Below are 16,547 nucleotides of genomic sequence, written 5' to 3'. Positions count from 1 at the left end.
GCCTTTCCCCTCTAAGGCCTGACAAGCCAAAAGAAAGGGGAAACAGGCAGTAAATTTCAGGTATCTTTCCAAGAAAGTCTAGATTCAAAGGCATGTGGAAGCATATGGTATATGGTTGTTACATTTGTCTTTCCTTGCCCTTAAGAACAATATTCCTGTTGTGTACAGATGCCCCTTGATTTATGATGGGTTATATCCCAATAAACCCATAGTAAGTAAAAAATGTCGTAAGTCAAATATGCATTTAATACCCCCAATAAGACCATTGTAAAGTCAAAAAATTGGAAGTTAAACCATTGTAAGTCCAGATGTTCCTGAACTTAAAATGAGGTTATATCCTGATAAACTCATATAAGTCAAAAACATAAGTAAAAAATGCATTTAATACCCTGATAAACTGATCTTAAAGTTGAAAAAGCTCAAGGTGAACCACTGTCAGTTGGGAACTAACTCTTCCTCCTCCCCCTCCCCCTCTTCCTCCTCCTCCCTCCTTCTCCTCCTTTTTCTTAAAAGACACATTTATTCAGCATCATGATCAGACTATTATATTTGGCAATCAATATCATGGGTAAAACAATAAATAGATTAATTAATAAATTCACATTAAAACTCTTTGTTGGAATGCTTTACACTTTCTGTAGAACAGAAACTAAAATAACCTGTTATTCATTTAGTCACAAATATAGTCCTTGAGTTTCTTTTCTGCCCATGTACATGAGTATTGTCTGAAATATGTCTTCTTTGTAGCAGCTCCGCCCTGCCATCACTATGTTTGACTACCTTCACAAATCTGTAACCTGTAAGCACCCTGTCACTTCTCTGACTCTTCTCTCCTGTTAAACTTTGTTTTCTGGCAGGAATTGAAATCTTCCACCATTGTCATAGCTACTGCTGTTGCTGAAACTTCCATAGTCACCGTGGTTTTGTGGTTTGGCAAAGTATTGGTCTCCACCACTATAGGGGCCAGATATTCTGCCTCCAAAGTTTCCTCCCTTCTTGAGTCCAAATTTTTTTTTTTTTTTTTTTGTGAAGTAACAGGTGGGTTTTAATGTTTATTTACAGGAGGCTGCAAGATATGAAATTCCACATAGAAATAAGAAACGTAGCCAGAGGACAAGCTTCATACAGTATGTACAGTTGGAACTGTTCAAGTATAGTTTCAGTGTAAAAAGTGCTACAATAACAAACAACATTTAGAAAGAGTTCTTCGTAGAGAAACAGGAAGACAAAATACCAAACATAGTACACAACAAATTTATACCTCAGCTACATGATCTAAAAGTTAAAGGTCCCAGGAGTCCCATCCTGAACTTGGAAGGTATAGCCTTCAGAGGTAGTTTCTGGCACAACATTTTGATCTTCCTCTTCCTCTACAGAGAAATACTTCTCAATTAAGTTTAATGAAGCCTTATACACAGACTCATTTTCATGGTTTTGTAGAGCTTCAATTTTGTCTAAGCCTCCACATTCTTCAATCATTATACTAAGTTTCTCTGTTTCACCTAGTTTCTCAGCAGCCTGAAAGATATTTGAAATGGCATCCAGGATAACCAGAATAATCTTGGTATCTTTTGCAGTTAAGAGGTTCATCAACGGTTCTATTACGCCACAATGAACAAGGTACACAATCTGTTCAACTGTTCCACCACTGGTATAGTTGGTCACAGCCCATACAGCTTCCTTTTGTGTCTTAAAATCTGCCTTAGAAAGAACACTGACAAGGAATGGGACTAATCCATGATTCACAACTTGCTGTATCTGGTCCTGATGGCCAGCTGTGATGTTTGACATTGTCCATGTAGCTTCCTTCTGAATGTTAGTTTTGGGGTTGGTGAGCAGGCTTGGAAATCTCATCAGTTGTTTCAAAGCTTAACTCTCAGATGAAGAGTGTCTGCAGCTGTTTGGGTTCTTTAGGAGACTCTGACTTAGATATGATAGCAGTGGGAAGAGAGACTTTAATGATGCTTCCTCGGCAGTGTCCATTGGCAAAAAGGAGTTAGCTAATGGATGAATCTGTGTACATAATTCTTCTGATGGTAAAGGCATTAAGTTCCAGGCATAATGAATTTACGAATTGCTGAAGCCAAAACCATCAGGCTCTCAGATTTCTACTCTTTCCCCAATCCCCATAGGTGCATCTGTCCTTTTCTACTTTTCCTATCTCATCTTTTAAAATGGACTCTTATGAGTCTCAAGGATATGAAAAAATAAAAATAAGATATAAAAAACTATTAGAAAAGATTCTGCAAATGTTTCACAAAATGATACACATAAAAAACTGTTATGGGTGTCTACATTTTGACTGAGTAAGTGCTTTGAGTTGAAGAAATAGAATGGTGAAATTTTATGCCTGATGTAAGCAAATACACTTTGGGAAGTAAGGTGGTTTATAGCATCTATGAATCACATCAATTAGATGATTATCTCTCAATTTACATGTAAAGCTGGTGCTTCATTGATTTAAAAACTTGTTCTGATTTGTTAAACCACAAGTCTATTCTACTTCCATACTTCTCTAGGAACCTGCCTGTATCCATTTCAACAGCCTAAAGTTGGCAAGGATGACAGTTCAGAAGGTGATGCACAAGGGAGGAGGATGTTTTATAATATTTGAAAAATAATGTTGGTTTACACAATTCTACAAAAGTGTTGAGAATGTAACAAAACTGTATCTAAACCCAGCTATTTATATTTACTTACATGTTCTCTAGATTATAAACTCTTTTTTAAATATACAGTTTATCTGGGAGCAGGGGCTCATACTTATAATTCCAGCACTTTGTAGGGGCCAAGGTGGCAGGATCGCTTGAAGCCAGGAGTTTGAGACCAGCCTGGGCAACTCAGTGAAACCCTGTCTCTACAAAAAAACACACAAAAAAGCAAGTCGGTCATGGTGGTGCATACCTGTAAGTCCCAGCTCCCCAGGAGGCTGAGGAGGAAGGATGATCTGAGCCCAAGAGTTCAAGGTTACAGTGAGCTATGATTATGCCACTGCACTGCAGCCTGGGCAACAGAGTGAGACCCTGTCTCAAATACATATACATATGTACATATATATATAGTTTAGAGATTGGTGTCTACATGAAATTTTCTTTAATAATTATCCTTAATTGAGCTGATGGTTATTTCTCAAAAAGTATAATGTACATATGGATTTACATCACTTAGCTAACTATATACTAATTATTGGGATCATGGTATTCTAGCCACTTGGAGTTTCCTGGCTATCCTTGACTTCTCTGGCTATAGAAAATTCCTAAAAGTACAGGAAAATCTTTTCTACCGCAAAAAGTAACAAAAATTGTAGCCAAGACAAGGCAAATTAAAAAAAAAAAAATCATTCTGGCTACAGATGGCTCTGGGTTTCCATTGGGGCTGGTTGTCAGTAACAGCCAGGGAGTGAGGCCATACGGAGAGCCCCAAAATGTGAGTTCTGATGGAGTGAGTTAGGGATGGAGATGTTTGCAGTGAGTTAGGGATGGAGATGTTTCGGGGAAAGGAAGGCTGGGATTGGAATGTGTAGGGACTGTTTAACCCCTATTTGCTTCTATGGTCCTGGACTTGGCTAACTTCAGTAAGGCTTATGCAGATGCACCGAGAATGAAGATGGGACTAACATAGCTGAAGCCAACAAGGCTGGGGGTGTGCTGCCCTAGGGCTCTCCTCTGGGTGCCAGGACACAGAAGGTGAGGGGTGGGAGTGAAACAGGATTTTTACTGAGTGGTAGGTAGCTCTTAGCAAGGTGGATGGGGAGGCCTGCAGGGGCCTGGAGTGGGAAGGTGGTTTTCCCTTGTGACAGGGCTGCCCAGCAGCTGGGCTCTTCTCCAACCATGCCAGCCAAACTCCATGCTCCACCAGTCTTTGGCCTGCTGAAGTCTGCCAGTGCCTGTGGGTGTGCTTTTATGCTGGTGTGTTCCTCTCCAGCATCTGCCGGTGACTGTTGGTGTGCTCTTACACCGATGTGTTTCTCTCAGCTTCCAGCTGCTTGTGTCCTCAGCCACTGGTGTGTTCCTCTTGATGTCCAGCTGCTTGCGTGTGTGCCTGCTAGGATCTTGGGGTTTTTATAGGCACAGGATAGGGGCATGGCAGGCCAGGGTGGTCTTGAGAAATGCAACATTTGGACGTGAAGACAGAAATGCCTGTCCTCACTGAGGTCTGTGGGCACAGGTCTATAGGGAGAAGCCCCAGCCTAGGACTACTCCATTTCCTTCCCAGCCCTGCCCCCCTGTCGTGTGAGGAGCATAGTTTGCAGAGCTGTCAGAACAACAAGCTATCAAACATCATTTCAGAGTAAAATTTTGAGCTACCCACAGCTTTTCTCACTTTAAAGTGAGTGTAGCAGCAATCATTTCCCTCCCTCCTCTTCAGGACAAAGGAACCAGTGGTCTCAACAACCCCAGTGGCTTTTGAGTTCTCTCAGAACAATGTGCTCAGGGGTCATTCAAAGCTTTGCTCAGTAGCCTGGTCTGCGAGTTGAATTGCATTTCTGCCCTTTAGGGGAGAAAGAAGTTGTAGAGGCCTACCCACCCTGGATACTCATCAAATGAACCGGCAATACTGGAGTTGCCTCAGTTTTTATGATGAATAGTAAATTCCAGGGTGGAGTAATACTACGCAATCAATGTTGCTGTGCCTGTTCTTATAGAGAAAATTCTCCCTTGCCAGAAATTAACACTGGGATCATAGGCTCTCCCAGCGTGACTTTGTATCAGTTTACACCCTAGGAAAACTGAGCCCAAAGACTCATACATAAACATGGAGCCATGCTCTCAAAGGCTTCTTGGTAAATGTTTAATTTATGAGTTTGGGTTTGGCATGGATTAATTATTCTGCTAGGTTCAATTTAACAGTGCTCACTTCTTCAGTGCCCCGCTGCTCAAACTTCTACGGGGGGCATGCAGACGGGTAGGCTGTGGGGCTCTGATCCCACAGCAGCATCTAGTGGTGATGTTGATCTGGGAACCACCTATACCAGGATCAGCTAGGATGCCTGTTCAATGCAGATTCCTGAGTCCCATTCCTAGATTAATTACATTACAATCTCTTGAAGGTGGGCCCTAGAATCTGCATTTCAAAAAGAGCTCCCTATCTGATTCTCATATGCATTAAATTTAGAAGCCTAGTAACTTACAATTTTGGTGTCCTAAGTTTACAGAGGCAGGAGGGAGGTGAAAAGGTGGAAATTCGGAAGAGTTGCCCACTGCTAGGTGGAAGCCATTTTTACAAAGAGAAAACACAGGGGAAGGAAAGACCTAGAGCAGATGTTGGCAACACATGCTTTTCATATTGAGGTGGGTGCAGGTGGATTCTGTGTTCCTGTTGCAGCACACCTAGTATATGCTACATGGGGGCCTGTAATGTGTCAGTCCTGCAAAGTTTTGTCCTAGCCCAATGGCCTACCCCGAATCCTAGCTGAGGATGCTGTGCCTAGGCAGGTGGAGCTCTTCAATCTACAGGGACAGGTGGTGGTTACAGCTTCACCACTTCATGGGAGTGTCATTACCTTCCATGTCATTTCCACTTGGATCTTTCTAGTGTCCCTTTTCCCCTGCACTGACACAGCCACCTGGGAGAGAAGGGAAGAGGGAGAGAAGGGAAGGGGGAGAGAAGGGAAGGGGGAGAGAAGGGAAGGGAGAATTAAACATTATTTTATTTATTTATTTATTTATTTATTTATTTTGAGACGGAGTTTCACTCGTTACCCAGGCTGGAGTGCAATGGCATGATCTTGGCTCACCGCAACCTCCGCCTCCTGGGTTCAGGCAATTCTCCTGCCTCAGCCTCCTGAGTTAATTTATTTATTTTTTCTATTTTGAGACAGAGTCTCACTCTGTCGCACAGGCTGGAGTGCAGTGGCGTGATCTCAGCTTACTGCAACCTCTGCCTCCCAGGTTCAAATGATTCTCCTGCCTCAGCCTCCTGAGTAGCTAGGATTACAGGCATGCACCACAATGCCTGGCTAATTTTTTTTTTTTGTATTTTTAGTAGAGATGGAGCTTCACCATGTTGGCCAGACAGGTTTCGAACTCCTGACCTCAAGCGATCTACCCGCCTCGGCATCCGAAAGTGCTGGGATTACAGGTATGAGCCACCGCGCCTCCTGAGAATTAAACTTTAAAACTTATCTTTTTTTGTATCCGTTGATATTTAGATACACCACATTCTTGTAGAGGGCCTTTTAAAGACTGAAATAGCATATTAGCAACCCAAACCTTACATTAGACTAAACAAATGAGGTCTTGGCATAGTACTTCTGAGATGTCAGCAATCTACAACGTAAAAGCTCATTGCATAGAAACCAAGGGGGAATATTGCCAGGAATTACTCAAACATCCTGGCAGTTATGACTGCGCAACGTCTTTCACATTCACCTTTCCTTGCTGTTTTCACGGCTATTACTCCCTCAAAGCTTTCATCACTCTCTTACTGGCTTATTATTGACACTCCCTGGTTGGATCCTACCCTTCTAGTTTCGCCTGAAAACCAAGTTCTTTCTCATACACTTAAAAAATATTGCTTACTCTTGAGGAAGAAATTCCATTTGGCCCAGCAATCCCATTACTGGGTGTATATCCAAAGGATTATAAATCGTTCTATTATAAGGACACACGCACACGAATGTTCACTGCAGCACAGTTTACAATAGCAAAGACTTGGAACCAACCCAAATGCCCATCGATGATAGACTGGACAGGGAAAATGTGGCACATACATACCATGGACTAATATGCAGCCATCAAAAACGATGAGCTCGTGTCCTTTGTAGGGACATGGATGATCCTAGAAACCATCATTCTCAGGAAACTGACACAAGAACAGAAAATCAAACACCACATGTTCTCACTCATAGGTGGGTGTTGAACAATGAGAACACATGGACACAGGGAGGGGAGCATCACACACTGGGGTCTGTGGGGGGGAAATAGGGGAGGGACAGTGGGTGGTGGGGAGTTGGGGAGAGACAGCATGGGGAGAAATGCCAGATATAGGTGAGGGGGGGAAGGCAGCAAACCACCTTGCCATGTGTATGTACCTAAGCAACAATCTTGCATGTTCTTCACATATACCACAAAACCTAAAATGTGATAAAATATATATTTAAAAAAATATTGCTTCCTAACTTGGGTACTTCTTGTCATCTATCAAATTCATTTAAAGATTTAAGAATAGCCTCCAAGTACTCACGGGTCTTCTTGAACCAGATTCTCTCTCAGAGTTTCTCTCTAGTTGGGTCGTCTTAGATCCTCTTGCACCACTTCTTCATTCTTGTTCTTGCTCCTATCTCCTTGTTCATACACTGCCCCTTGACAAAGATGTCATTCCTTTTTCTTTCCTTCCTTCCTTCCTTCCTTCTTTCTTCTTTCTTTCTCTCTTTCTTTTCTTTTCTTTTTTGAGACAGATTCTTGCTCTGTCACCCAGGCTGGAGTGCAATGGCATGATCTCGGCTCACTGCAACCTCTGCCTCCAGGGTTCAAGTAATTCTCCTGTCTCAGCCCCCCAAGTAACTGGGATTACAGGCACACACCACCATGCCCAGCTAATTTTTTGTATTTCGGTAGACATGGGGTTTCACTGTGTTGCCCAGGCTGGTCTCAAACTCCTGAGCTCAGACAATCCACCCACCTTGGCCTCCTAAAGTGCTGGGTTTACAGGTGTGAGCTACCACGCCCAGCCAAGGATGTCATTCCTTGTACCGTCCATTAGTCTACATGCAGTACTTCTTTCAAAAACCACACCACCCAAAGCCTTCTGTGGTTTCGTTTAGTTCTTGGTTTGCACTACATATTCCTGTTATCTCAGTTATTACACATGTATTTTCTGTTTATCTTCTTGCTGATACGATTATAATCTCTTCCATGGCAGAAACTTTGTCTTGACTCTTAGCCATCACGTCTCCTAGATTATGAAACACAGCAGCTGCCCAGCAAGTATGTGAACAAATTCATAGATCTCACCACTTTCTCACTGGGAGAAGAGGCCAACCAGCCAACATGTACTTCGGGAGTGCTTGAAGGTCATTGGATAAACATGTCTTGGTCGAGTTTTCCATTTTGCTGTTGAGGAAACTAAGGATCAGTTTGGGTTACAGTGCTTGTTAATTGGAAGACTGAGACTAGACTTTGCTGCCAGTTTAAATGGTCTTCCTTTAAGAATATAAAGTAGGCCAGGCACGGTGGCTCATGCCTGTAATCCCAGCACCTTGGGAGACTGAGGCGGGCAGACCACAAGGTCAGGAGTTCAAGACTAGCCTGGCCAACATAGTGAAACCCCATCTCTACTAAAAATACAAAAAGTATCCGGGCATGGTAGCATGTGCCTGTAGTCCCAGCTACTCGGGGGTCTGAGGCAGGAGAATTGCTTGAACTCTGGAGGTGGAGGTTGCAGTGAGATGAGATCACATCACTGCATTCCAGCTTGGGCCACAGAGTGAGACTATGTCTCAAAAAAAAAAAAAAAAAAAATTCCAGAGTAAAGAAAATACAACAGGGCAGCCAGGAGTTCAAGGTTATATTCCCTGATGATCACAGGGCTCCAGTTTCTCTGTATTGCTGGCAAAGAGATGGCCCAGATGCTTGGACAGTTTGATCAGTAAGTTATCAGATCTGTTCTTATAAGTGAGTTGCTTGGCAGTCTCTATACATGGCCTGAATTAAGCCTGAGGCCTAGTAGTTCGATCCCAGCCAGCACAGTTATGGACCTGCTGGGTTGCACAGTTCCAGGAACTAATTATTCATGATGCATTCTAAAATGGAGCTCAAGTTTGTGGGATGTTTTTACTAAGAATATTTTATTATTTCTCAGTAAAAAAGGTATGAAGAAAAGAAGGCTTTTGTGGAATGGTCTTAAATTCATCCCAGTTCTCAAAGGAGGGCTTGCTGGAGGTAGAATAGCACAGAAGTTAATAGCATGGGCTTTGGAGTGAGGGACAGGTGAGTTCAATAATCTGCACAGCTATGTAACCCTGGGCAGGTGACTTTACCTTTCTGAGCATCTGTTTCCTTGTCTGTAAAATGGAGATAATAATAACTACCTCACAGTGTTGTGAGAATTAAATGGAAAATATATGTAGAAAATTTAACTCTGTGTCTGGTGTATGTGCAGTGGCCCTAATTGGAAACATCATACTTTTGTTTCCAGATATCTTAGAAACTACAGCACCTATCCTTACATTTTGTGTCCCCAACTGTATTGTAAAGGGTCTAGAAATACGAAGAAAGTAAAACAGGATAGAAGGATGCATTTGGATTTTTGGGTTAATTTTTCAAAATTTGAAATAGAAGAGATAAAAGTCTCATCACCATAACCAAGCCAGCTTGGATACCTAAGTATTTTTCTTCTTTCCTTCCATAATGTAAAATGTGGCACTTAGTAGAGATATTGGGGGGTCTCTCGGTTACAGGCTCTCCTTTCTACTGACCCCTTCACCTTCTCCTGCACATTGTCATCCTTTCACGGTCCATGGCTTGGTCTTCTCATTTCCCCAGTCAGAAAGATAGTTATTATCCTCCACTCTTCCCTCATGCTCAGCCCTCTCGTCCAGGACTTTCCAGCTCTTGTCAGTTACATCGACTCCCTTCACTTCTGTCCATCTGGCCTGCAGTACCCTGGCTCAGGCTGTGATTATCTCACCACTGAAGAACAGCAATAGCTTCCCCTGGCCTCTTCCTTCAAGTATGCTTCTCTTTGATTCATTCTTCACACAACATCCAAATATTTCTTCTAGAAAGCAAAGCCGATTGTACTGTTTCCTCAATTAAAGCCCTCCAATAGCTTTCCATTATCCTTAGAGTGTACTTCTCACTCTTTAGCACAGCCCTCTCTGACCTGGCTCCTGTCAACTTCTTCTAAGGTGCCTTATTGCTTTTGCCTCTTTGGAAACACTTCCTTTTGCTTCCATTTGCCAGGCTGACTTCTCTTGATCCCTCAGGCCTATTATGCTTTGAACTGTGTCCCCCACTAAATTCATATGCTGAAGTCCCAGTACTCACAATGTGACTGTATTTGAATACAGTGTCATTAAAGAGGTAATTAGGTTCACATGAGGTCATTAGGGTGGTCTACAGTTCAATATGACTGGTGTCCTTATAAGAGGAGAAAATTAGGGCACAAATTTTAGGTGAAGGAAGAGCATATGAAGACATAGGGAGCAGATGGGACAATGAGCCAGGGAGCGAGGCCTGGTACCTTGTAATGCAGCCCTAGCCGATTAACACAAGGCCTTAGCTGAGATGTTCCCTGGGACACATCCTCCCACCCACAACATCCTTGTGCCTGCACTGTGTACTCCTGTTGCACGTTGTAATTAGAGCTCTTACCACAGTCTACTGGAATTGCTGGTTCGGTGTTCTGGAGTCTTCTTTTTGTCTTGGCTTGTACCTCTATCTAAACCATAAACATCATACGCAGGGACTATGTCTGTTTTGTTGACAATTGTATCCCCTGTACCTAGCATAGTGTCACACACATTCCAGGCATTCAATAAATAGTTGAATGAATGAATGAGTGAACACATTGGAGATAGTTAAAATCCTGGAGATTAAACTGATGTTAACCCCAAGTCTTCTAGGCCTAGAGATCCAGGATAAAATTTTGAGGCTTTCCCTGCAGACTGAGTGTCGGAGATCAGAATTAAAAGAATATTAACCAGTTACAGTACTCAGCCCAAATCACAGAAACATCTCTCTTCTCCTACTGTGATTACATAGCCACCCCCAAACCAAACAAGCAGAGGCATGGCATCGTGGATCGATGTAAACCACTTTAAGACTCCAAGTGAAGGTAAAGATAATTGAATAAGACATAAGAAAAGAAAGTAATTATAAGAGAAGGCTGGCCCAGCTTTGGAAGTGACAAGGGAGCGCTTCTTCATCACTTTCATAATTTTTCACTAGTTATGCCTAAGACCAGTGCTGTTCCTACATCTGATACCATTCTTCTACCTTATTTGCCTGCAAGCCTCTGTGAGAAGGTGGGCCTGTTAGATTTCTCCTGAAATAAATGAGATAAGAGTAAAGCCTGGAGAGACAGGGTGGGGTCAGCAGTTACAAAGTCTAGGACAAGTAGTTAGACCAGATTTTTACCCAACAGGTTCTTCATGACCCAACCTGTGGGCCAGGACATTCATCATCTATATGACATATCGAGGTTACTTCCGGGTTCTGTAGTCATTTGTGGGGAGAGAGTATAATTATAGTACAGTCTTCTCTTTGGATCAATTAGTATATATATGATTTGAAAATACTTAATGAAATACTTTTACTAAGCACATTAATATCTGAGAATTAAAAAAAATAAGAGTACATTTTCCATGGGACAGACAGGAAATGTAATTAGTATAAATGATTTCCTTGGTGAGCAAGAAAGCCCAACCAGAGACTGAGATAATCTCAGGGAATGTTTCTTTTCTTTATTATTCTCGTCGTTGACGATCCTTGCTCTTTTTTTTTTTTTAAACCATTTTTTGAAGTACAGTATATACATCGTACAAATCATACATCAAGAAATGCTTTTAGTTTTATAAATAATATTTCTCTGATTATAAAAATAACACATGTGGCTGGGCTTGGTGGCTCATGCCTGAAATCCCAGCACTTTGGGAGGCTGAGGTGGGTGGATCAAGAGGTCAGGAGTTTGACTAGGCTGGCCAACATGGTGAAACCCCGTCTTTACTAAAAATACAAAAATTAGCTGGAAGTGGTGGTGCGTGCCTGAAATCCCAGCTACTCGGGAGGCTGAGGCAGGAGAATTGCTTGAATCGGGACCCAAGAGATGGAGGATGCAGTGAACCGAGATCACGCCACTGCATTCCAGCCTGGGCCACAGAGTGAGACTCCACCTCAAAAACAAAAAAACCAAACCAAACCAAACCAAACAAAAACAAAAACAAAACAAAAAACATGTGCATTGTGGAAATGTAACCGCCCAATGGGTTCACCTTGCCCACGGTCTAGACAGAGCCCCGTCAAGACAGGGAAGTTGTCATGGAGAAAATAACTCACATGGAGTCGGCTGTGCAGGAGATCAGAGTTTGATTATTACTCAAGCCAGTCTCCCTGAGCATTTGGAGATCAGAGTTTTTAAAGATAATTGGTGGGTAGTGGCCTGGGAAGTGGGGAGTGCTGATTGGTCAGGTTAGAGATGGAATCGTAGGGGGAACGAAGTGAGTTTTTCTTACTGTTTTCTTTTCCTGAGTGGGATGGCAGAACTGGTTGAGCCAGATTGTCGTCTGAGTAGTGTCAGCTGATCCGTCGAGTGCAGGGTCTGCAAAATATGTCAAGCACTGATCTTGGGTTTTACAATAATATTATCCCTAGGAACAATTTGGGGAGATTCAGACTCTTAGAACCAGAGACTACATGACCCCTAAACTATACTTTCCAATCTTATAGTTAATTTGTTAGTCCTATGAAGACAGACGGTCCCCAGACAAGGAGAGGGTCTTTTCAGAAAGGGCTGTTATCAATTTTGTTTAGAGTCAAAGCATGAACTGAATTCCTTCTGAAAGTTAACTCAGCCTATGCTTGAGAATGAACAAGGACAGCGTGAAGGTTAGAAGCAAGGTAGAATCGGTTAAGTCTGATTTCTTTCACTGTCATACTTTTCTGAGTTACAATTTTGTAAAGGCAGTTTCAGAAATATTTGAATATATGAAAAGCAAATAATTATTACCAATAATCCCACTTGCAATTTCACCACTGAAAGATATCTTTCAAAATTCTGGTGAGAAATTTTGCAGCCTTTTTCTAAAGGCTATATTTAAGTATAGACATTATAAAATTGTAATTGCACAGTTCATATTGCCTTTATTGTTTTTATTGTGAATATTATCACGTATACTTTCCTCAATGTGACATTTTACAGTTGCATAAAATTTTATCAAGTGATCTTACTCTAATATGGAAACATAGGGCCACAGTGGAAAGAAGTACTCAGCTGAAGAAAATGGGGTTAGAAGTGAAATTGTATTTGCCAATTAATTTCGGTAGATGGGGTGATGATGATGGATATTAAATTGTGCAAGCAAGTCATCTAAGAACCTATATAAATACTGAAAAATAAACATGTGGCTGGATAATATTTCAGGCATTTACCTGCATTTTTATTTTTCTTAAACTTCTCCCTGGCATTTCCCGCATTAAAGCTAGTAGTCAGTCTGTCCTCGTTGCCACAAGAGAGTGGTGTTGTATGTTAGAAAGCAGAAGTCTGGCCAGGCGCGGTGGCTCACACCTGTAATCCCAGCACTTTGGGAGGCCAAGGCGGGTGGATCACTTGAGGTCAGGAGTTTAAAACCTGTCTGGCCAACATGGTGAAACCTCATCTCTACTAAAAACACAAAAAAACCAATTAGCTGGGCATGGTGGCGGACGCCTGTAATCCCAGCTACTTGGGAGGCTGAAGTAGGAGAACTGTTTGAACCCGGGAGGTGGAGGTTGTAGTGAGCCAAGATCGCACCACTGCACTCCAGCCTGGGCAACAGAGCAAGACTCTGTCTCAAAAAACAAACAAACAAACAAACAAAACCCCCCAACTTTCTGACTTCTGTTTTTAAGACATGAAATTCTAGAATGGGGAGAGTGTAGAAAAGATGTCTACTGTTGTTGGCTGAGATCGGCACTTCTGCCAAGGATCTCTTGACCAGCAAGAGGGTCCTAATACCTGGAAGAGAGAGTGCGCGGAAGAGAAGAGAGAGAGAGAGATGGGTCTGGAGGACTGATAAGAGATATGCTCAGATCAGCGATTTATTCTTTGTGCACATGTTCTTATATATGATTTTACATACAGTGGCTGACGTCAGTTTTCTTACAGAATCATTATCAGGGGAAAAGAACAGAAAGTTACAAGGTAACCAAAGGAGGTTCAAAGTAACCAAGGGAGGGGGCAACATACAAGTTTACCTAAAGGTCACAAAAGATTTTTATCCTCTTATCCATTGTTACAGAAAATGACGTTAAGACAGGTGGGCAAGCAATAAATCAGGAGGGGAACAATTTTGTAGTGATTCAGTGAATGATCTCAATGTTTCTATGGCTACGGGTAAATAGAGTCATAGAACTAGCCCAGAACATTGACTTCAGGAGAAACACAATAATCTGGCATTACTTCAGTCATGCCTTAGAAGCAATGAACTGAGAGTGACTTTCTGCAAGCTTAACATTTCCCACGTCTTCCTGTAGCCACCTCACTCGACTGCACCCAGTGGAGAGAGACGTGTCTGGGCTCAAACCCCGTCATGGCGGAGACACGGAGGGGCCTCTACGCTGGTGGGGGATCCCCACAGTCTACATGAAATGGAAGTAAGACTTGAGAGTATTGTCCCAGCTAAGTGGAAGGAAATGAATGCACAGAGAATTCTGAGGCCTGGAGCAAAGGAGGGTGGTGGTAAAACTCCAAAGGTGAAGTAGCTTCCAGCTGTGTCCAGGCAGATGATTCCTCAGCTGTCCCAAAGGTGTTAATAGTTCCCACTGACTTCTCACAGGAGAGATGCTGTGACCAAATGCTGCACGGCTACTGGCTTACTGAGGGCACTCAGTGTGCATTCCCCCAGGCCTTCTCCTCTTTTATGATGAAGCTTCTTAACTTTGAAAGACTTATTTATGGAGATGGGGCATTTTATAATTGGGCACTCCTTCTAGGAGTTGCTTTAAGGCTGCTTGTCACCAGGTATGGGTCTAAAAGCTGCTAACTTATTTCTCTTCTCTATCATTTACAGGCATTTTTGCACAGGCTGAGCATAAATGTAAATATCCAACATTCTATTCTTGTAGCTATTAGAACCAATTATGTGGCTGTCAAGCTGATCAGATCTTGGTGGAAAGATGGGTGTTCTCACAGGTGAACAGGGGAGAACGAATGCCTGGATTCCTGTTTCGGTTCATACTTCAGATTCTGACTATGTGGAAGAAAGGACTAAGAGAAGGACAAGTAGAGCTCTTACCTGGAACTCACTGTTCCATGAAGTATGTCTATGTTAGCCATCCTCACTTACAGCAGAGTTAGTGGAAAACTAATTTTTGTTTCTTACAGTAGAAAAGAGAAGTGAGGTTTTTTGGGGGGCTTTCCAGTTGGGAATTTTTAAGTCTAAACAACCCCATATGATTTTTTTCTACCTTATTTTAAATTTCCATTTATACTTAGGTTTAATTCTGTACTTTGAATTCATTTACCCAGATCTATGTGTGTGCCAATACCAAACTTTCATTATGGAGATTATTTATTTATTTATTTATTTATTTATTTATTTATTTTTTGAGACAGAGTCTTGCTCTGTCGCCCAGGCTGGAGTACAATGGCACAATCTCGGCTCACTGCAACCTCCACCTCCAGGATTCAAGCAATTCCCTTGCCTCAGCCTCCTGAGTAGCTGGGACCACAGGAGCCTGCCACCATGCCTGGCTAATTTTTTGTATTTTTAGTAGAGATGGGGTTTCTCTGTGTTGACCAGGTTGGTCTTAAACTCCTGACCTCAGGTGATCTGCCTGTCTTGGCTCCCAAAGTGCTGGGATTACAGGTGTGAGCCACTGCGCCTGGGTAAAGATGTTACAATATTTTAATGTCTGGTAGTGCACCTTTTCCTTATAGTTCTTTTTTTTTTTTAATCTACCCACCTGAACACTGACCTTATTATAGTTCTTTTTCATTTTTTTTTAAAAAGCTGTTCTTGCACTTTATTTTTTCACATGAACTTTGGGTATCAACTTACCTAGTTTCAAAAAATCCTCTTGGTATATTTACTTTGTAAATCGATGGTAAGAACAGACATCTGTTGAATGTGATCCTATTCAAGAACATCTTTCCATTCATGCGAGTCTAGTTTTTGGTATTTTAGGAGTGTTTCAAAATTTTCTTCATATTGATTTTGCAAATTTCTTATTAAACTTATTCCTTATAATTTACCTTTTTTTGTTGTTGTTATTGTCAATACGACTTTCTCCTCTATTTTGTTTTCTGACTGGTTAATGTTACTGTATCTAAAGGTTGTTGATTTCTGTTATGTTAGTTTTATATTTCACTAACTTTAGAATTTTTAAATTGCTTGGTTAGTTTGACTTTGTTTCTCTAAGATTTTATAGACACATTATTATGTCATCTGTTAAATGCTAGCTTAGGACTGAGGTGTATATATTTTATTACATTAATAAAAGATCCATTAATTCCTACATTCTTGAGTGCTTTTTTTGACATCAGAAATAGACTTACAGTTTTGTCAAATTTTTTTCAGCACTGATAGTGACCATCATATGGTTTTCCTACTTAGATCTATTAATATGGTGAATTATAGTATTGATTTTCTAATAATGGACCATTTTTGTGTTCCCGTAATACATCCCATTGGACATGGTATATTATTTTCTTAATGTGGCATTAGATCCTGTTTATTAATACTTTAGGATTTTTACCTAAGGTATGTAAGTGATATTTTTCTGTCATTTTCTTTGTGCCACATTTGTTAGATTTAGGAATCAATGTTATGAATTTGGATGTTTTCTCTTCTCTAGAACAATTTATCTCGTATTGAGACCATCTGGTCTTGAAAGATATAACAGAAT

The 16,547-nt window shown here is 41.5% G+C and overlaps 1 long non-coding RNA gene across 2 annotated transcripts; it reads left to right on the top strand.

Moving 5' to 3' along the window:
* Window positions 1-1,842: 1,842 nt before the first annotated feature.
* Window positions 1,843-16,149, top strand: LOC135274226 (uncharacterized). 2 transcript variants are annotated; one of them, XR_010342020.1, is made up of 4 exons: window positions 1,843-2,576; window positions 5,986-6,081; window positions 14,175-14,294; window positions 14,711-16,149. It is a non-coding gene; the product is annotated as an uncharacterized LOC135274226 (long non-coding RNA). The 2 variants fall into 2 exon arrangements; XR_010342019.1 differs by having other exon boundaries at window positions 14,175-16,149.
* The last annotated feature ends 398 nt before the right edge of the window (window positions 16,150-16,547 follow it).

The sequence above is a fragment of the Aotus nancymaae genome, unplaced genomic scaffold (genome assembly GCF_030222135.1).
Source record: "Aotus nancymaae isolate 86718 unplaced genomic scaffold, 86718_ANA_hifiasm-v0.15.2.pri h1tg000011l, whole genome shotgun sequence".
Classification (NCBI taxonomy): Eukaryota; Metazoa; Chordata; class Mammalia; order Primates; family Aotidae; genus Aotus; species Aotus nancymaae.
The sequence above is the reverse complement of the archived record's forward strand: the minus strand, read 5'-3'. Positions and strand labels throughout refer to the sequence as shown.